This window comes from Giraffa tippelskirchi, chromosome 6 (genome assembly GCF_054371585.1).
Source record: "Giraffa tippelskirchi isolate mGirTip1 chromosome 6, T2T-mGirTip1v1.2.pri, whole genome shotgun sequence".
Classification (NCBI taxonomy): domain Eukaryota; kingdom Metazoa; phylum Chordata; class Mammalia; order Artiodactyla; family Giraffidae; genus Giraffa; species Giraffa tippelskirchi.
Window position 1 is genome coordinate 111,503,293 of NC_137280.1, and position 22,456 is coordinate 111,525,748.

General features: G+C 35.9%; 1 protein-coding gene across 6 annotated transcripts in view; it reads right to left on the bottom strand.

The window, feature by feature from the left end:
- LOC145509795 (uncharacterized) overlaps positions 1–22,456 on the bottom strand; it is a 1,222,357-nt gene that overhangs the window by 241,955 nt on the left and 957,946 nt on the right. For 2 of the 6 annotated variants that reach the window (XR_014056457.1, XR_014056465.1), the window contains one exon: positions 6,886–6,911. The exons of the other annotated variants lie outside the window; for them this stretch is intronic. The gene's annotated coding sequence lies outside the window, so the exon portion shown is untranslated. The remainder of the gene's footprint in view (positions 1–6,885; positions 6,912–22,456) is intronic. 6 annotated transcript variants of the gene reach the window in all.

The window sequence follows — 22,456 nt, forward strand, 5'->3', positions numbered from 1 at the left end:
CCACTTTTAATTAAGGACTGCCATGGATTCTGACTTCCCTGGTAGTTCAGATGGTAAAGCATCTGCCTACAATGCGGGAGACCCAGGTAGGATCCCTGGGTCAGGAAGATCCTCTGGAGAAGGAAATGGCAACCCACTCCAGTACTCTTGCCTGGAAAATCCCATGGACGGAGGAGCGTGGTAGGCTACAGTCCATGGGATTGCAAAGAGTTGGACACTACTGAGTGATTTCACTCACTCATGGATTTTGAGGGCTTTCCTGGTGGTTCGGTGGTAAAGAATCCACCTGTCCATGCAAGAGATGCAGGTTTGATCCCTGGATTGGGCAGATCCCCGTGGAGAAGGAAATGGCAACCCACACTGGCATTCTTGCCTGGGAAATCCAGAGGAGCCTGGTGGACTACAGTCCCTGGGGTCACAAAAAGAGTCGAACATGACTTCGTGACTAAAGAACAATGGTTTCTGAATATTAATTCCTAACCTCCAATATACGAGACCAAAATATGCTGGGTCATCCAGCATGTGGCTCAGGCTAGTCTCTTACTGTAACTGCAACTGTAACCCAGCATATCGACACAAATGATTAGGGATCTAATCAGAGGGCCTCAGAAGCTATCTGGGAAAGTGTAAGCTCCACAGTAGCACAGAAGTTGGATCTTGCTTTTGCACTTCTCCTCTTTACTGGTGACTCATAAAACACTTTTTCCCTTCCATTTTCCCTTCCATCCTGTAAGAGGATACAACCTATTCCATCCAAGAAAATGGAACAAAAAACAAAGCCTAAGGCACTGTGATTTTGAGAAACAACAAGGCCAGTACTATGATGCATGGCTGGCTCTGAGAGCATCATCATTTCAAGCATGCAAAGCTCTTCTCTCCATCCAAATGCAAATCCATCTGTAGAAAATCCATGATGGCATGTCTGTTCACCCTTATACACATAGCACTTCACATGTTCTAATCACACACTACATGCTCCATAAACTTGATTGTGGAGATAAACAAAAGCATTTCTCAAAAGGGGAGGCGGAGACTTTCCATTTCTTTTTGAGTAAATTATTTTATTGTCTCTGACATAAAAAAGGAAGTTAATCTCATTAACGTGGTTAGAATGCAAATGTATCTGACCTTTCACCTTGAAGTTTCTTTCTTAAAATATGGGCAGATAAAGTGAATATGCTCATCATCTTGCACTCTGACCTGGATAATTGTGGACTTCTCTTCTAGCCCACAAGAATATTTGTCTGACAAAGCCTGGACATTCCCAGAGGACTGGGTAAGCTTAAATAGGGAGTAAGGACAATCAAACAAAGGGTATAGGTAAACTGATGCAACATCTTTGGCCTAAATAAGGGTGACTACTTTAATTCTTCAGAGGAAGACTTGATTTGAAATAACTGGCAACTGGAAATTAATTTACCACACAGCATGGGACAAAGAAACCAGAACAGAAGAAGGATACAGAACTGATTTTGGTTCCACCTCTATCATTTACTAATCCATATGGAATAATCCATATGGAATTATACATATGGAATCCATTTACCAATCATATAAATTATGTGGGTATCACTTGTCTCATCTGTAAAACAGGGACCTTAATACCATATTTTTTAAAGAGATTACAGAACAATTCAAAAATCACTCAGTAATGTACTTTAAGATTTTATTCATTTGTTCAAAAATTATTTACCGAGTTTAAAATTTTGTAACAAATCTGCAAACACTAATGTCAGGTATAGTCATATGGTACTGACAGACATTGTGTGATATGGTCCCTATGGTATTATTACTATTGTTGCTGAGAAGTAGAAAGGAGCAGTAGAATAGTCTCGCCTCAAAGTATACAGAGTTCTTTTCCCATCTGGAACTTTGAATGTCAGCAGCTAATTGTATCTACAACCCTCACTTTTCCAGTGGTCATGTATGGACCTGAGAGTTGGACTATAAAGAAAGCTGAGCACTGAAGAATTGATGCTTTTGAACTGTGGTGTTGGAGAAGACTCTTGAGAGTCCCTTGGAGGAGATCAAGCCAGTGAATCCTAAAGGAAATCAGCCCTGCAATTCATTGGAGGACTGATGCTGAAGCTGAAACTCCAATACTTTGGCCACCTGAGGTGAAGAAATGACTCATTTGAAAAGACCCTGATGTTGGGGAAGATTGAAGGCAGGAGGAGAAGGGGATAACAGAGGATAAGATGGTTGGAAGGTATCACCTACTCGACGGACATGAATTTGAACAAGCTCCAGAAGTTGGTGATGGATAGGGAAGCTTGGTATGCTGCAGTTCATGGGGTCGCAAAGAGTTGGACACGACTGAGCAACTGAACTGAACTAAACTGACCCTCACTTGACCTCAGGCCAGATAGGAGTTAGGAGCAGCTTCATAAAAGTAACTGCTGCTGCTGCTGCTAAGTCACTTCAGTCGTGTCCGACTCTGTGCGACCCCATAGACGGCAGCCCACCAGGCTCCACCGTTCCTGGGATTCTCCAGGCAAGAACACTGGAGTTGGTTGCCATTTCCTTCTCCAATGCATGAGAGCGAAAAGTGAGAGTGAAGTCGCTAGGGGAAAACAATTGCTTTCTTTTCAAATGTATTGACCTTGTGAACCTCAGTGTGGTTGAACTTGTAAGGAACGATAACGATGACAAGATTCAAGAAGGCTTCAGTTGCCCACCTTGACAAATGAAGTCTATCTCGACAAATGAAGAATTGTCTATCGATGTAAATATGATTCAATGATTCAGATTTCCCGTTTTGAGCCCAAGGGGCAGGGGGATGTGTTCAAACACTGAAGAGATGAGACAATCACTGTTAATAATTTTTCTAAAGGTTCTAAAAGAAAGTTAAGTTGAAAGTGTCACCACAGAGCATGTAAAATTCCACACCAAACTGGGCCCACAAATTGCCTCAGCTTTTCTCTGACTTGAAGAAATCACCTCCTTCTCTGCATTTGCTTGATCACCTGCCTACACGGTTTGAGTGCAAAACTTGTAATGTTTGATAATGCAAAGAACATAAAGGAATTTTTACATGCCTTTGTATCTGAAAACTGAGCTTTACCATGTTTTTGAACGTGAACTGTTCTAAGAGGTTTTTAAGCTTAAAATAGAAAAAAAAAGACAACTATAATGTTAAAATCTATTTGGATAACTTGCTTCTATGGATGTGAGTGTCTGCCTTTCAGCGAGGCCTGCGTATCTTTAGAGTAAACTCAGAGACAAACAACTACAAAACTGTTCTGCTATCATTTCACACCAAAGTTTTCAATGAATTTCCCAAGGGAAATAAAATGTGTACCTCGATTATCAATCATTAGCCTCTTTCGGCAAAGGTGAACTGAGAGATTTTTGTATTTTAAGGGCCAATGTAGATGAAAGTGAAAAAGTGAAAGTGTTAGTCACTGAGCCATGTCCGACTCTTTGTGACCCCATGGACTGTGTCCCACCACACTTCTCTCTCCATGGGATTTTCCAGGCAAGAATACTGAAGTGGGTTGCCATTTCCTTCTCCAGGGAATCTTCTCAACCCAAGGATTGAACCTGCGTCTCCCGCATTGCAGGCAGATTCTTTACTGTCCGAGCCACCAGGGAATGAAAGCATACACAAATTTTTCAGTAATATCTTACACACTTGGAGAGAGACGGACATATTTACCTTGGAACTACATTTATTTATTGTGCCAGTAACCAGCTTATTAGAAAGCTCTAACCCTTTGACAGTTGTTCTGAGGACCAGAAACAGTTCTTAGCCAGGTCAGAAGTTAATATCAAAAAAAATGCACCACACCCTATTTTTGAAATCTGCTTCATGACCTTTAAGATCTCTGAACACAGAGTCCGCCTCAAAATGGACTTAACATACATAAGTCAGTACATGACAGGGATGAGCTTAGAGTAACAACCTTCCTTCCTGTAGGAGTCCCAGATCGCTATCTCTAAGAAACTCCATTAGGAAGAACACAGGAACTCATGCTGGAGGACAAGCACTTTTAAAAGAGTAAGAAATCTGTGTCAAGTAGTCTATAGTCAACATAATATTTCCTCTTCCCTATTCTCTACCTCACTCCTTCTCCTTGCCTCACCATTGATTTATTTTAGTTCTTGTGAAAAGTAAACAAAAAATATAAAGAATGACAGGAATTCAATCCATAATTGAAGCTTGGGATTTAGTAGAGGGTGGAGTTCAGCCACCTGTCACATCCTGGTTTCAAAACAGAATAAAAATTGATTTCTGGGCAATATGTTGTGGAGACACAATCTTCTGAACCAAAGGTTAACTTAAAATTCCTTACTTTGCATTTCTTGCTTGTTTTCTGGCTTATTTCTGACTCTTAACTCTTATTCACCTCTGTCTCCTCTCTGCCTCTCCTTTCTCTCAACATTTATTCTTCTTCATCCCCTACTCCCACTTTTTATACACCAAGTGACTCTGTTTAATTATTAACATGACCCACAAGTTAAAAAGCAAAAGAGACACATCTTTTAATACCGACTACTTGAAAAAAGTCTATCTTTAAAACTGAGTATTTTTAATAAGGTTACTTGAAGATCTAAAGAATTTATGAATACTACATACATGTTCTATATGCACATTTTATAAAATTCTAAAATTTTCCATATGTATGTGTTCATGAGTATATATACACATACACACATATATATTCATATATATGTACACACTCATAGGTATATATCAGTTTGTGTATATGTACGTGCTTTGCTTTGAATAATTACAAAACTCTAATTACATAGTTTTTGGAATTATGGTAGTCATATACACCTCAGATCCCAATGGTCTACAACAAAATAGAGAATGTAAGTTATACAACTGAGAATAGTGCAGCCAGACACTCTGCTCAAGACAGAGCATTTTGGACAATTTTATTAGCCTCGTCATATGGGAACCTGAGGACTTAGATATCCTAATCCATAGTTTGAACATAATCATTTTAAATCAGTTTTATGATATATCTCTGTTCCTCAAGTTCACTGCTGTGGCCAGTCTCTGACCCAGGACATATACATATCCAGTGATGTCATTTTACTTTCTTGTTTCTGTGTCTAGATATTTGAAAAAAAAAAAAAAGAGAGAGAGAGGGAGAGAAATGTGTTGTTTTTCAACAATGAGAGAATAAATACAGGACGGAGTGTTATGTTAAAATGTTAGTCTTCAACTCCCAGCCACACCAGTATTTTCCTTTCCTCTATAGTGACTAGTGACTCTCAGCAAAGCAGATACTCTTGGGGAAAAAAGTGTTGTTTGTGCAAAAAAAAGTGAATAATTCAGAATGAAGATCTTTTACTAGATCATACACAAGTCACTAAAGTAACTAAAAGTGGGGTGTGGACCTGGATGAATCTGAAGTGATCATCTTATTCTTTGCAGCAATTCAATTACCTTGCATTTGTATCAGCAACTTCCTCCTGCCCTGCCTACATGAATGATTAGGCCCTGCGTTATGTTATCTGACTTCCTCTCCCTGAAGGTTTTGAGAATAATAGATTCCTTCCTTGTTTAAAAAAGAAAACAACAACAGATCCTCTTTATTGTATGTCCCTGAAATATCAGGCATTTCATCTCACCTCAGATTCTGCTTTTTTTCCCAGATCTTATGCCTGGTTCTCTTTTGCTGACCTTCAACAGAGCTCTATCACAAAGACTGTGGTTTTCTATGAATGACAGTCATTGAAAATTGCTAGAATTGACTCTCATGCTGAAGCTTAAGACTAGCGAAGCCTAATTTTCACTCCTAACTTTTATAGCTCCCCCTGGTACAATTTTGATCTCAGGGTTTTCCAAGCTTCGGAAGGTCATCCTAAGGCCAGGCTACTACATGATTACACAGAGTGGACCAATAATCAACTATTTCCTCTAACCATTTCACTGATTTTCTCCTCTTCAAATCCAATCAGGATGAGAACTTATAAATGCTCCCTAGACTCATCCACTAAACTCACTCAATCAATCTCTTCTTTTCTGAGATTTTTTTCATTTCCTTCTCTTAGGCAACACTTAATTTGATTCAACTTCCCACTTATTTGAACTCCCTCCTTTTTTTAAACAGAAGCAAACAGAAGATCCTTTCTCAAATCTCCCATTACTTTATAGGAATCCTATCTCTATGTGCACCCATCTTTCTTCATCCTTTAGCAACTGCCATGGTCATATTATTCTCACCTCTACTACAAAGCCATAGGCAGGATGTGCTATGTTTATTTCAGTTTATTTTCTTAGTCTCTTTTCTACGTGTGTTGCATAACCATAATTGTTCTCCTCCTAAAGTGTAACCCAACATTTCCAAGTGTTACTTTAATATGACTACTGACCCAAAATCTCTATGAAGAAGTGGGACCATTAAGTTTTTTCTTGTGATTCTTACTTCTTTTTCTTGTTTCATTGTTAATAACTATCTCTCCAAGTATTAATTAAAATTGTCAAAGTCTTCATGATATTTTATTTTGAACCTCATTCTTTCTTGATACCATCTTCCATGTTTCCTTCACATGTAAACACACTTAGACCCAAGCACATACATGTGCAAGTCAGTAGACAAGAAGTGATATGCTTTGTTTGTTTTTTGCTTTCGTGCCAATCCATAATAATGAGAAAGTGATGGAAAAAGTGGACAAGGACACTACATTCTAGAACTTAGAATGAGTTTAAGAGGAACAAAATAAAGAGAAATATGACAAAGACCCAACTAGCTGCTTGTCTTATAAAAATTTAAATAATAAGAGCTGAAGTTATAAAAAGCACACGGCAATTTGCATCTACCAACATTAGTAGACTATCATGGCTTGTCTTGCTCTGTGACCCAGCTGACCTGACAAAGAGATTATCTACTCTTACACTCAAACTGTAAAGACTGTACATGTACTTGCCTTAAAAATTTTTTGAAGCCAGCAACCTAGAAAAATGAACCAGAAAATTACTGTATATTTCATCCTCATATTTTTATGCATTTAAATAGCTCAAGTCATTTTTCTTTATATAACCTCTTACTTATCATAATCATTTACTAGAATGACTCTTTCTTTTTCCAATATAGGAATCTATTACCTTTGAAGCTGAATCAGGATTTTAAATCTGCTTGAATACCATGAAATTGGCATCTACCAAATATTGGATCTAGGAAAAGGTTAATAAAATTACTATAAATAATTACTATTTTGTGTATTGCCATAATGTGAATGTCACCCAAATCGTACAGAATTCAGCTTTCAATGAATTTGTCCCTGCACTTTATTTTGTGCAGTATTTTCATTTTTAAGGCTTCTCCTCACTTCACATCTGCATATATATTGTTTCTTTACACCCTGTTATTCTTCATTTTCCCTCTGACCAGTTTGTCTTCTTTTTCTCAGTCCTGTCATTCTGGATTTTTATCTTTTCACAAGTCCCAAGGCCTGAAATGAAACTGTTATGTTGTTAAAGTGAAAAGGATCAATATCATTGTTGAAGAAAATCCTTGTAATACGGTATTGCAGTATCATTTGTTTGAGATTTTTAATATGCTAGATGCTATCTGAAATTATGATTTTAGAATTAGGAGTGTTATATAATTTAGAAATTTTCTCTCCTTTTTCCTCTTTCTATCTCTCTGAAGGTCATCATATTGGAGGATATAAACATGTGGCCCTAAAAGACCTGATAAATGCAAATATTGTTGGGTCAGACAAAGATGTATGCTATTTATGGTGGAAATATGAAATTTACCAAAGAATTCAGTGGCAAGAGGTCAAAGTTAAAACAATATAGATTTAGGGAAAGACTTTTGGCATAGAGTAAGGCATTCTTATGTGATAAATTATCCTGTTTATTCTAATTGGTTTCCATTTTGTCTGTAGTTTGATTTAGCATCAAAGAAATTTAGCACCCCCAGTTCCCATCCTTTAATACAACTGCTAACATAGTCATCAAACCAAACATAGTTTCTTAAAGAACATCTGCAACACATGGGTGGCTATGTGTTGTAACTGACATGAAGAGATAAAGGCATAATCTCCAGTCAAAGTGCACTGTACCACTGAAGATATTTTGACTACTCTTAGCTTAATCAGGAGCAGCAGATTTAAACTCTAAGATACTCTCTCATGCTATTAATGTTGGCTATCTGATGGGACATGAGAACGTCAAAGCTAATGTTTCATGGATACTTAAACATTTCCCTAAAATCTGCTAGTTACTTAATGTGAAAGAACATTAAATCTACCTATATACCTATCTACTTACCTACCTATCGACCTGCCTACCTATCTACTATTTATTAATCATCTATCTCCTAATCTCTCCTCTTGTCAAACACCAGAATATACTATACTAGATGATGCTGTGACAACAAATAGCATCTCAGGGGCTCCAAAGGAATATGATTTTTGTCTTCTCTCACATATGCACATTTTGGACAAATGACAGCTCTGCTCCACATCCTCAAACAAGTGCCAGGCTCACAGAGAAGTCTATGATCTCTAGGTTTACAGCACAAGGACAACAATAACAAAAGGCAAACCATGTTATGGTTTTCAAGCCACCAGCTTAAGAAAGATAGTCACACTTCTACTTATGAGTCAAAAAGCCACACATGAATATAACAGGTTGGGAATAAATCCTCTTTTCTCAGGGAGGTTCACTGTAAAAAATGGCTGCAGAATATGTGGCAAAAAGGAATGGATTCTATCAAACACATACTATTTTGATGTGTAAGCAATGTGCATTTAGAGTACTCTTTGTATATTTTTTGCCTAATTTTATTGTGAAAAATTTCAAATATACACCCACATTAAAAGAACTGGGCAGTGAATTCTCATACACACACCACCTACATTCTACTATTACCATTTTATTATACTTATTTTGCTACATATTTATTCATGTATCATCCTTTTTTCTAACCAAAGTAAACTGCAGACATCAAAATATATTGCAGATACCAGTTCACTTTTCCCCAAATATTTCAGCCTGTACATCATTAATGAGAGTTTAGTATTCATACAGAGTTTTTCAAATAGAATTTACATACAATGAGGTATATGAAAATAAATATTTATTTCCTGAGTTTTTATAGATGCATAAATCTGTGCAACCCAAACCGCTTTTATTATAGAACATTTCTATAGCCCTAAGAATTTCCCTCAAGCCCTATCAAGTCATTCTCAGCCTCCACCCATTTCCAGAAACTAACATTAATCTAATTCATCTTACCTATTCTAACACTTTGCATAAAAGAAATAACAGAGTGATTACCTTTTGTGTAAGGCATATTTTCATTCAGCATACTCTTTTTGATTCATCCAGTATTATATCTATAGGTTAATTGTATGAATATACACAGTTGATTCATTCTCATGTTGATGGACATCTCATCTATGTCTTTTTGTTGTTGTTTTTAATTTATTTTTAATTGGAGGATAATCACTTTACAATGTTGTGTTGGTTTTGCCGTACAACAATGTGAATCAGCCATAGGTATACATACATTACTTCCCTCTTGAAACTCCCCCTCCCAAAACCCCTTCCCAATCCTATCCCTCTAGCTAATCACAGAACACCTGGTTAAGCTCCCTGTGTTATACAGTAACTTTCCACGAGCTATTTTACATGTGGTAATGTACATGTTTCAGTGCTACTCTTCTCAGTTCATTTAACCTCCTCCTTCCCCTGCTGTGTCCACAAGACTATTCAGCTATCTCTAATATTTTATTTATTAATAAAATGTTGTGAACATTTTTATACAAGTCTTTTGGTGGATATAAGTTGATATTTCTTTGGGGGTAAGTTCCTATGAGGGGGAATCATTGCATCAAATGGTAACTACATGTCTATAAGAAACAACCAAAAAGGTTCCCAAAGTGTTTACATTTTAAACCTCCTCTAGCAGTGTCAGAAATCTGTAGTTAGTCATTAATGGCCTCACTGATATTTTTAAAATTTTACTATTTTAATGTCGGTGAAGTAGGTTCTCATTGTAGTTTTAATTTGCGTATCCCAATTGAACATCGTGCTGGGGATAATTTCATGTACTTATTGGCCATTTATAAGTCATTTTTCATGAAATGTCAAATCAAATATTTCGCCAGTTGATTTTGATTGTGTTCTTTTTCTTATTATTACTGATGTGAATTCTAGAAATAGATAATCTGTCAAAACATGCCTTACAAATATTGTCTTGCTGTATGTGGCTTACATTTCATTTTCTTAAAGTCTTTTAGGAGTAAAAAGCTTACATTTTGATGAGTCACACTTACCACTTTTTCTTTTAAGTTTACTGATTTTTGTGTCATACCAACAATCTCTATCTGTCTCTAGGTTGTGAAGCTATCTTCTATATTTCCTTCTAGAAGCTTTATACTTAGTGAATTTAATTTAGATCCATAATAAACTTCTTTTGTTTCATGTTTGGTTTCAAGTGATTTCATGGTTCTTTTTCTTTTTTCAAACAAAAGTCTAGTTTTACAAACTAACTCATTTACAAAACAAAACAAAAAATCAGCTTATGCTTACCAAGGGGGTAGGGGGGGGATAAATTGGGAAACTGGGATTCACATATACACACTACTATACATAAAGTAGATAACGAGTAAGAACCTAACGTACAGCACAAGGAATTCTACACAATACTCTGTAGTGATCTATATGGGAAAAGATTCTTAAAAGAGTAGATACATGTATAACTGATGTACTTTGCTTTAGAGCAGAAACTAATACAACATTGTATTGTAAATCAACTGTACTCTAATAATAACTAATTTTTTAAAAACCTGAAATCATCTCTGCTAAGTAAATTTTCAAAAACTAAAAAAAACAATCTAGTGTTCATAGCACTAGTTGTTAGAACACCGTTTCCCTCCAGCAAGGTAGTACCCTTTTGAAAATCAACTGGCCATATATATGTGAGCTTGTATTTTCATTCTGTCTTTATAACAATACTATATTGCCTTGAAATGTAGTTTTCATTTAAGTACTGAAATAAAGCAGTGTGTGTCCTCCATAAGTGTTTTTATTTTTCAAATTTACCTGGCTCTTCTAAGTTCTTTGCACTTCTAACTTAAGCTTTAAAATCAATGTTTTGATTTCTACCAAAAGAAAACAAAAATCTTTCTGTGATTTTGGTTGAAACTGTGCTAATACTATGAATTTGAGGAGAAAGGACAGTGTGACAGATTAAAGATAGCCACAAAATTTTTACTCCTCCTCCTGTTGAGAGAGTTTCTCCCCTTTAATCTAAGGCTGGCATGAGCAATAGAACATGGAAGCAGTGACTCAGTGCAATTTCTGTAGTTGGGTCACAAAAATATCATGAATTCTACCTGAAGCCTGAGTTTCCACCTAAGGTGTCTATTTGATCACTTTGGGAGAGCCAGCTGGATATCTTGACCTTATTCCCAATCTCAGGGTAAAAATGTTCAATATTTTTCCATAGCATAATACTAGATACAGGATTGTCATATATGCTGTTTATTGTGCTTGGATGGATGATAGCTCCCCTCGCCAAGATGTCTAAATTCTAATTCCTGTGACCTGCAAATATTTTATCTAAACGGTAAGTGAGATTCCAAATATGAGTAAAGATTTTCAGATGCGTAGATCATCCCGGATTATCCAGGGGGTGCAAAGCAATAAACAAGATCCTTCATAAGAGGGAATTGGAAGGAGCAAGGATAGGAAATGGATATACAGGGACAGAAGCAGAGGTTGAAGTGATGCACTCTTAAAATGGAAGAAAGAACCATAAGCTAAGGAATGCAGGCAGCCCTTAGAAAATGGAAAAAGACTAAAGAGCCTCTGAAGTATCCAGAAAACAATGCAGCCCTATGACACCTTGATTTTAGATTTCAGACTTTCAAATTTGTAGAAGATAATATTTTACTATTTTAAGCCGATAAATTTGTGGTAATTGGTTTCAGGTGCAATCAGGAAATAATTCCAGATTTAGAAATAAAAATGTTACTGCAAGAATAATATTAAATCCAAATGGTACAAGTGAGCATTGTCTTATTCTCAGTTTTAGGGAGAAAGTTCTCAACATTTCACCATTAAGCATAATGAAAGATGTAGGCTTTTCATATATATACATATACACCTTTTATCAAAATTGCAAGGAGAAATATCAACAACCTCAGATATGCATATGATACCACCCTAATGGCAGAAAGCAAAGAGAAACAAAAGAGCCTCTTGAAGGTGAAAGAGGACAGTGAAAAAGCTGTCTTAAAAAATATTCAAAAAACTAAGATCATAGCATTCAGTCCCATCACATCATGGCAAATAGATGGGGGAAAAATGGAAACAGTGACAGATTTTATTTTCTTGGGCTCCAAAATCACTGCAGACCATGATTGCAGCCATGAAAGTAAAAGATGCTTGTTCCCTTGGAAGAAAAGCTATGACAAACCTAGACAGGGTATTGAAAAGCAAAGGCATCACTTTGCCAACAAAGGTCCATATAGTCACAGCTATGGTTTTTCCAGTAGTCGTGTGTAAGATGTGTGAGTTGGACTATAAAGAAGGCTGAGCGCCAAAGAATTGATGCTTTTGAACTGTGGAGCTGGAGAAGACTCTTGAGAATCCATTTGGAGTGCAAGGAGATCAAACCAGTCAATCTTAAAGAAAATCAACCCTGAATATTCATTGGAAGGACTGACGCTGAAGCTCAAATACTTTGGCCCCCTGATGTGAAGAGCAGACTCATTGGAAAAGACCATGATGCTGGGAAATATTGAAGGCAGGAGGAGAAGGGGTGACAGAGGATGCAGTGGATGGATGGATGGCATCATCAACTCAGTGGACATGAGTCTGAGCAAACTCTGGGAGATAGTGAAGGACAGGGAAGACTAGCAGGCAACTTAGCGACTGAACAACAACAATGTATTTTATCAAGTTTAGAAAGTTCTCTTCTAACTGTGAGTCTTCTCATCATAAGCGGATATGAATCTTTCCAAGTTGTTTCTTTCTGCATCTATTGAGATGATAACATGAATTGTATCTTTGGTTTATATAAATTCCATTGATTGATTTTTGAATTGTATTTGGGATACATGCTTACTGAAATTGTTATAGTGTTCATTTCTTTTTTCTTTTCATATGGTCGTTTAAATTTGCTGATATTTTCAGGATGGCTTTTACATCTATATTCAAAAAAATATTTAGCTATAATTTTTTTATCATCTTTTTACCTTGGTTTGGTGTTAGGTTATGTCAGTGAATAAGTCAGAAATTGTTTCTTATTCTTTTTTCTGAGTTTATGTAAGGGCATATATTTCTTAAATGCTAGAAGAATATATCACTTAAACCATTAATCTGTAAAAATGATTATGACTATAAATTTAAGTATAGGCCTATTCTTCTGGAGAAGGGACAGGCTACCCACTCCAATATTCTTGGGCTTCCCTTATGGCTCAGCTGGTAAAGAATCCGCCTGCAATGAGGGAGACCTGGGTTCGATCCCTGGGTTGGGAAGATCCCCTGGAGAAGGGAAAGGCTACCCATTCCAGTATTCTAGCCTGGAGAATTCCATGGACAGTCCATGGGGTCGCAAAGAGTCAGACACAACTGAGTGACTTTCACTTCACATAGGCCTATTCAAATTTTTATTTCTGTGTGTAAATGTGAAATGCAATTCTTAAGAAATTTCCCAATTTTGATTTATTTATTAAATGTATCGGTATAAACTTTTTGGGAAACAAATGATCTTTTCATATTTTGACATGATTGGGGCTTTCGGAAGAAAAACCTACTGACAACCTGGGTTAAAGGATCCATGAAAGGCAAACAATCCTTGGCAGCTATTTCTAAGGGAGAGAGGTCTCCTGAGACATTCACAGGCTTACATCCCCTTGAGCCATTTGTTTGCATTCCAAAGTGTATTGAACCTAGAAAGCTTCCCTACTTCCCCACAAGCAGGAATTGCTTAACTCATTCTGAGTTCATTCTGCCTTTCCAGAAGGAAGAGAGTTAGCTGTTGTGTCACACACGTAAGTCTCAAATTTGTATCTTTAAGCTCCTATCTTGTGTCATGGACACCTCCATACATACAGGTGATATCTGCCCTCAGGACACCACTTCATGTGGAGCTGGGGTATGGAGAACCTATCCTAAGAAGCTTTCAAAGTAGGTAATAGGTATTCTCTCTGATCCGAATCCCTATGTTTTGTCAGGATAAAATTAATTCATACAGATGCAAAAGCTTTAACAGTAGTTCCTCAAACCATTCTGAGTTGTTTCTAGAAGTGCTTTTCTTTCTGTTCACCTTGCTAAGTGCTCACTGACTTGCTTGGATATCAAAATTAATGCATTTTATTAAACTGCAAAATTCAAATACTTTTTCAATATTTGCCCAATGCCCTCCAACCACTGCCTTCTTTATTTGCCATGTTTTACAGCTGTTTACAGAAGGAGAAGTGGTTCAGAATCAGTTACTCCTTAATGGCCTGAAGGAGCATTCCAACCATGCATTTAAATACTGATGGCTCTGAAATCAATGTGTTTGGCCAGATTCTCTCTTCTAATTCCCTCTTCTTTTAATACATAGGGTCAATTCACTACAGGTTAACCATATGATGTCCCACATTGAGTTAGCTCAAATTCAAAATTTGAGTCCATGAATAAGCTAATTTGCTCTTCCATCAACATTCTTTCCTTTTATTTTTTGTATCAGAGAACAACATCACCAATTATCCATACTTCCAAGACAAATATGTGAACATCAGTCTAAACTACATCATTGTGGGGCACAGAATAATGGCCACCCAGAATGTTCACATCCTAACCCTTGGAACCTGCGAAACTGTTACCATGCACAGCAATAAAGAGCTTGAAGATGTGATTTACATAAAAGAAATTTTGAGGTAAGAAGATTATTGTGGATTATCCTGGTGGGTGCAGTGTACTCAAAGGGTCTTTAAAAAGTGGAAGTGAGTCATAAAGCAGAGGTCAGAGAGAGGATTTTGAAGATGCTATGTAGATGGCTTTGATGATGGAGGAAGGGGCCATGGGCCAATGGATACAGGAGTCCTCTAGAAACTGGAGAAAGCAGAAAATAGATGCTCCCTTAGAGCCTCCAGAAAAAATAAAAAAACAACAGAGCCCTCTGTCACTTTGTGTTCAGCCCAGTAAACTGTTCCAGGCTTTGATCTCCAGAACCATAAGATAGTAAGTGTACGTTAATTCACTAAGTGTGTGGTAATTTGTTACAGTATCAACAGAAAACTAATATAATCAGCAATCTCCAACTCCTGTAGAAACTGTCTCACTCTCTTCCTTCCTTATCCAATGTCAATGATTATCCAGGCTCATCCCTAGGTCTACTTCACTGGCCTTGAATCCTGTCTCCCTACTACCAGTTAACCCCGCAGCATCCATTCCCCCAGCAGTCTCCTCCTAACTAAACTTTATGATGCTGCTTGAGTAATATTCTATTATAATCCATTTTGGGCATTCTCTGTTTAAACTCTCCAATGCATTATTATACTTCCAAGATAACTTCTGATCTTAAGGTTAGTACACAGACCCTTCAGTTTCACACCGTTTCCTCTTTTCTGTTACTACTGGTCCACCACCAAGAGTGTTACTCCAGCACTCTGTTCTTCATCTCTCTCTACTGCATTTCATGCACGATATCCCACACATCTCTTAATGTGCTCACAAATATGCCTTCCTCTCTCCTCCACTGTCTGGGACATTCCGTAAGTATCTATTATGAAAAATCAATGAATGTAATATCAACATGAACAGCAAATTAATTGAATCTTATGCATTTGGCATTCAAAGTATATAAATACATTTGTTTTCTTTTTGAACCACATATAATATTTCTTTACCCAAGGCTAAAGCCTTTGTTTGTCCACGCTGTCCTTTACTCAGTATTCTAATGCATATTAGAAACTGGTTAAAGAGTTTATTTTAGAAATGAAACTAAAGAAACAAATTCTTTCATAGCAGTGGTTATTTTCAAACCTACTTAAGAAATATTTATTAGTTTAACTACAAGCTTTCCATTCGGAATTATGAGAACATGACTCTTCTTAGTGCTTACATACTGACTTTAATTAAAGCCTTTCAGAAATGTAGTTATTTGTTCTTCATTGAAATTTGAAAAATTTGATAAGGTCATGGTTTTCTTTAAAACTTGAAAGTTATGTTGTATATAATATCTAAAGGAATAAAACTGACTATTGTAACAAAGTCCTAGCATAAAATTATGTACAGAGGAGAGAGATGTATAACTCAGACTGAGACTCTGGAGTCAGGATGCCTGGACTCAAATCCCACCTCCATTGTTTCCTAGTTGTGTGACCTTGGGATTGTTACCATATTTCTCTGTGACTCTATTTCCTCATTCTGTAAAACAGGAATAGTAATAGTATCTATCTCAGAGAACAATTGTGAAAATTAAACAACATTTTTTAAAGTGCTTAAAACAGTGTCTCCCCATTCTAAGGACTGCAGACATGTAAGATATTTTCTTTATATGTTTATTAACTGTTTATCATCCTCATAGGGGCTTCCCTGGTGGCCTAGTGGTAGAGAATCTGCCTACAATTCAGGAGATCACTTGCAACACAGGAGATGCGAGTTCAATCCCTGAATCGGGAAAATCCTCTGGAGAAGGAAATGGCAAACTGCTCCAGCATTCTGTCTGAGAAGTCCATGGACAGAGGAGCCTGGCAGGCTGTAGTCCATGGGTCACAAGAGTCAGACATCACTTAGCAACTAAACTATCAACCACCAGCATCACCTCATAATGAATGTTTCTTTCTCTTGCAGTATCTGTCTCTGATTTTTCTGATAAAACATGCAAAAGCTTAGCTGGGAACTCAGAAGTCCCTGACATTCAGTTAACATGACAGGTTAAGAGGAAGGATTCCTTTACAAAACCAAACTTTCTATCTAATCTATACAGAGCATCATACATTTGCTGTGAGGGTATTAAAGCCTTCCCCACTTGACAAATGAAATTTCATATGCATTGTAGATTTACAAGGTAAAGGTTGTTGAGATTTACAACTAGAAGCCTCAAAAATGTAACTTTCTCCTCCAGAAAGTTATTTTTTTTCTTTACTTTATTAGAAATACCTAATAAAGAGAAACTCTTATATGCCTAAATCAAAATGTCAACACTTTCTCAAAGGTCTGTGAATGCTATAGTCTGGCATAGAGGCATTCAGATGAATTTTTCAACACCTAAATATATATCTTAACTTTGGGTAACTACAGTTGCATTAGTGAAGAGAGTTTTATGTTTTAAAAAACTATGATGGGTAGTAGTTTTAGGAGCCCTGTAATTTACTGCTTCACAGAATATAATTTTTAGAGAATACCACCTACTATACTTTATGTGGAGAAATAACATATTTGAAGGTCAATTCTGTAATTTATAGTAAGAGAAAAAATGACTTACTATATTAGATTTCCCCATTTGATTCTAGGCGTACCTCCTCGAGACACCTAAGACAGAATTATAGTTCAGGGAGGGCTATGCCTAATTACAGCTCTCGGTCAGAATGTCCATATTTTAACCAATAAAGTGACCTGTAATTGGGTCCATGTCCCAGCTCCTGCATTGTTGGCACTGCAACTTTCCCAAATATATCCAGTGAACCTCTCCAGTTTCTCTCTAGCATATTTTATATGTGGTATTAAATTCAATATTTTTATTATATTATCAAAATTACCACCGGTAGAACAGTTTGAAATGAGAGTTTTTACTAATGGCAGCTTCTACTTTTTAGACATTAAAAAAAGTTATCTAAAAAAATACTCATGTGTGTTATGTGCAGACTAAAAGAATATCTCATTTTATTTTCACAAAATCTGATTTTAGAGAAGAAATACATTGTGAAAGATAAGGTCACTGTTTTTTCTCCTTTCTTCTGTGCCACTCTCTCTCACCCTTTAAGAGGCATCCACAACAAAAATTATATATGAAAACTTCTATACTGTTTTGATAATTTTTGGCCCATAAATAAATACAATCAATTTATTAGACTGTTTTAAAAGTATCATGTAAATTCTATTAGAATGTGTATATTATTCCACCAGTAGATTTTCTTTTCATGTAAACTCTATGTTTCTGAAAACTATTCAAACTGAAAAATTCATCGAATCAATTCATTCTGCTTTTGCTAAAAAAGAAACAAAAACCAAAACAAAAAAACTTTGCACTACTTATAGAAGATTGATAATTTGGATGACAGAATTCTCATCTGAAACCATGAATCCCAGAGGATGTACACAACATGTGTCAAGTTCTAAAAGAAAAGAACTGTCAACCACCACTGCTTTATTCCATGATTTCATGATACACAAGTATATGTTTTTGAATTCTCTGTATCACTGATCCATTCATCTTTTTCTCTTTCAGTATGTCACAACTTTAATTATCCAGCTTTATAAAAAGAGTTGATATCTGGAAATCAATTCTCCCTTGTTTGTTTTTAATATATTTTTGCCTATTTTACATTTATACTTCTACATAAAGTTCTACAATCAATTTGTCAACTTCCATAAACACTTGTTGGAGCTTTGACTGGTATAGTGATAACTTCAAGATGGTGAATTTTCTCACCAATGAAAATACTATGGCTTTTCTTTAATTTAGGACATATTTTATATCTTTTAAATAATACTTTATTTTTTCCAAAAAAATTTTACTTATCTTTTTAAAATTTATTTCTAGAAACCACAAATCTGTGGTGTCTCCAGTGAGACTCAGTTTGTAATACCTTTCATTGTATGAATATCCCTTATATACTGAACATGATTTAAACATAGATTTGTGTATGTCATACAAAACAAGCCATAAATGCATTGAGCCCACTGCTTTATCAAAAAGATAGGATTTTATTACAACACAAGAGACAAAATTGAGAGCATGTGAATTACTAAGAAACAATATGCTAAATGTATTCAATATAGAAATGTTTAAAGATTATTTTGATTGTACTAACATCATTGTCCTTAGAAATGTAATATCTTTTGAAGCTTGGTTGTATTTAGTATGTATATACACATATAAACGCACACACATATACACACACCTAGACATATATATGGATCTTCCCTTGTAGCTCAGTCAGTAAAGAATATGTCTGCAATGCAGGAGACCTGGGTTCGATTCCTGGGTCAGGAAGATCCCCTGGAGAAGGAAATGGCAACCCATTCCAGTATTCTTGCCTGGAGAATCCCATGGACAGAGGAGCCTGGCAGGCTATAGTCCATGGTGTCACTAAGACACGACTTAGTGACTAAACCACCACCAGACATATATATATATATATATATATATATATATATATATATATACACACATATATATATTACATATACATATGTATCCACATATATTACATATATTTGTTATATTTTGCCTCTAGGAATTTACTCATTGATAGAGGATCTTGCTGAAGTTAAAAGTGATGGAGGAAACAGGTGAAGTAAAATTTTTGTTGTATATACTGCTGATGCTTATGGCCACAGATGTTGTGTTTGATGGTAACTTTGGGTAAGTACCTTATACTCACATTCTTCTAATACATGTGTACATCCATGTTAAAGACATCCATATCTATCCCAACTACTGGAAATAAAAGACATTTTTACCACTTAAGAATATGGAAAAACTTACTAAGAACAATCTTAAGTAAATTTTAGGCAAGCAATCAGAATTGCCTCATCAACTACTGGAGAAAAATCTGTCATTATTATACTTATGAATCAGTGTCAGATTACTGATTTGGTAATGTAAATTCTATTAGAATGTGTATATTGGAATCAGGGACAGATTTTATTTTGGGGGGCTCCAAAATCACGTGGTCAGTGACTGCAGCGATGAAATTAAAAGAAGCTTGCTCCTTGGAAGAAAAGCTATGACCAGCCTAGAGAGCGTACAGCATATTGAAAAGCAGAAACATCACTTTGCCTACAAAGATCCATATAGTCAAAGTTATGGTTTTCCCAGTAAAGAATTGTACCATAAATTAGGCCGAGTGCTGAAGAATTGATACTTTGGAATTGTGGTGCTGAAGAAGACTCTTGAGAGTCCCTTGGACAGCAAGGAGATCAAACCAGTCAATTCTAAAGGAAATGAGATGGCTGGATGGCATCACTGAATCAATGGACATGAGTTTGAGCAAATTCTGGGAGATAGTGAAGGACGGAGAAGTCTGGTATGCTGCAGTCTGTGGGGTCAAAAGAATTGGACACAACTTAGCAACTGAACAACAACAATACTTGCGATTCGTTCCCCTTGAAATCTGTAAATTGTTAGCAAAAGAAAATTGGCTTAAAAGCCCCTTTCCTAACTCACCATTTACATACACATTAAAACAATTTAATGTAACCATTGCAGGTTTTGTGTGGCTATATATCTCAGCCATTTTTCTTGGCATTGTTAATTTGAATTTTTTTTGCTGTAATGGTATCATCTATGTCTTGTGAAGAAGTGATATTTACATGGTCTGGACCTTTGATTCAAGTACAGTGTAAAATTCAGACTAACATAGGTGAAGTTTTAGTTTACTTAAACTTTTTAAGAACTAAAGAAATAGTTAATATATACTTATTGTAGTGACCAAATTGACTCCTTCAACTATCTGTTTTTAAGAAATTAAATATCATCAGTTTCATCTGTTAATATTTTTCCATATGGTTGCCAAAGTCCCATACATTGGATTGTAGTCTAGTTTGATTTATGTGTGTCTGACTCATTGCAACCCCATGGACAGTAGCCCACCAGGCTCCTCTGTCCATGGAATTCTCTAGGCAAGAATACTAGAATGGGTAGCCATTTCCTTCTCCAGGGGATCTTTCCAACTCAGGGATCAAACCTGGGTCTCCTGCATTACAGGCAAATTCTTTACCATCTGAGCCAACAAGGAAGCCCTCCCTTGGTAAAGTCTCTGAGCAAATAAAGAGGCTGGGATGGGCAATCTAGAGCAATATAAAGAAACAAACAGGAAAAGAAGAGAAAGATAAAGAAAATAACTTCTGTTGAGCAACTATTTTGTGCCCAGTAGCTGTATCAATCCTAAAAAGGAGGTTGCAAAGTTATTTCTCTTTTGCAAAAGAGAAAAAGAAGACCATGAGTTAACATTATCAAGTCTACACAAGCAATGAGGAATAGGATAAGGGATTAAAATCAGATCTGTCTAACTCAAGTATCCATGTTCATTCCATTTTAAAGAGAATTTTAATAACCCTATTGCTAATGATTCTGGAGGTTTTTAAAAATTTGGAAATGTGTTTAGGTTGTCAAAATGTTTGGGAATCACACGTCATTGTTGGCATTTAATGGGTGATGTTCTAGGATAGTGTCTAGACAGTCTGCAATATTAAGATAATCTTACACAATAAAGAAATGACTTGTGTATTCTGTGATTTGAAAGTTTCCCTAGAGTTACCATAGAAGAAAAAATCTATTAATAATTTTTACAAAACTCAAACCTAACTCTGCTTTGCATATAAACAGAAAGATTTTTTAAAATATATAATTGAATTTTCCAGAAATGCACCTTCTGGATAATTCAAACAGAAGATTAAAATTTGTTTTGTTGAGAGATTTCCCAAGAGCTACATGCCATTTAAAAAATCTTTGCACTCAAGATATTACTGGTTACGGTAGTGAAGTTACCAGCATCACTTAAGTCACACATTATCAGTCTGCAACAATCATTCACATAGTCATGCCCTTATTTGGTTCTCATATTGAAATGTTAAATATAAAAAAAAAATGTCAAAATACTTTGGTTATTATTTTCCTTTTTCTAAATACAACCTTATTTATTACCAAATGTTTGAAAGCATTCAGCTATATCATTATGTCAACCAGTGTATTTAATCCTTTGTTAATCCTTTCTAATAATGAAACACATGGTAAATTATTTCCTTTATATTATTAGACCACTGTACTGATATTTTAAGGTGATATGGGAAGATGGTTAAGTACTGTGAATTTCATCCAAGACATTAAAGGCATCATGGGTTCTTAAGTGATTCAGATTTAATATTTACATCACAATGTAAACTTTAAAAAATTTCCAGGATTAAAAAGTGAGCATTAAGTATAGAACATGTGTTAAAAAGGATTCACCAGAGTGGTGTGGTTAAGAGTGGGTCTTCAAAATCTATTCTACATTCCCTGCATTGTTAAATAGTTCAAAGTTTAAAGGATTTTACCTGTCAGGCTTATTCTTTTAATTGAAATTATGGGAATATCATTTCCTTAATGGTGACTAATTTAAGAGTAAGCATGCAGACAATTACTGATCAGTAATATTTAAGGGTAATATTGCTGTAGACTACTGGGAAAGCCCTTTCCTATTTTTAAACAAAGACTTGAGAAATCTCTCTCCAGTGCTAGATTCAAACAAAGGGAAAATATCCCTGTTGATGCAGAAAACTACTAGAGGAATCAGACCCATTGTAAACTCAACCCTTTGGTCATCAGAGAGAATAGAC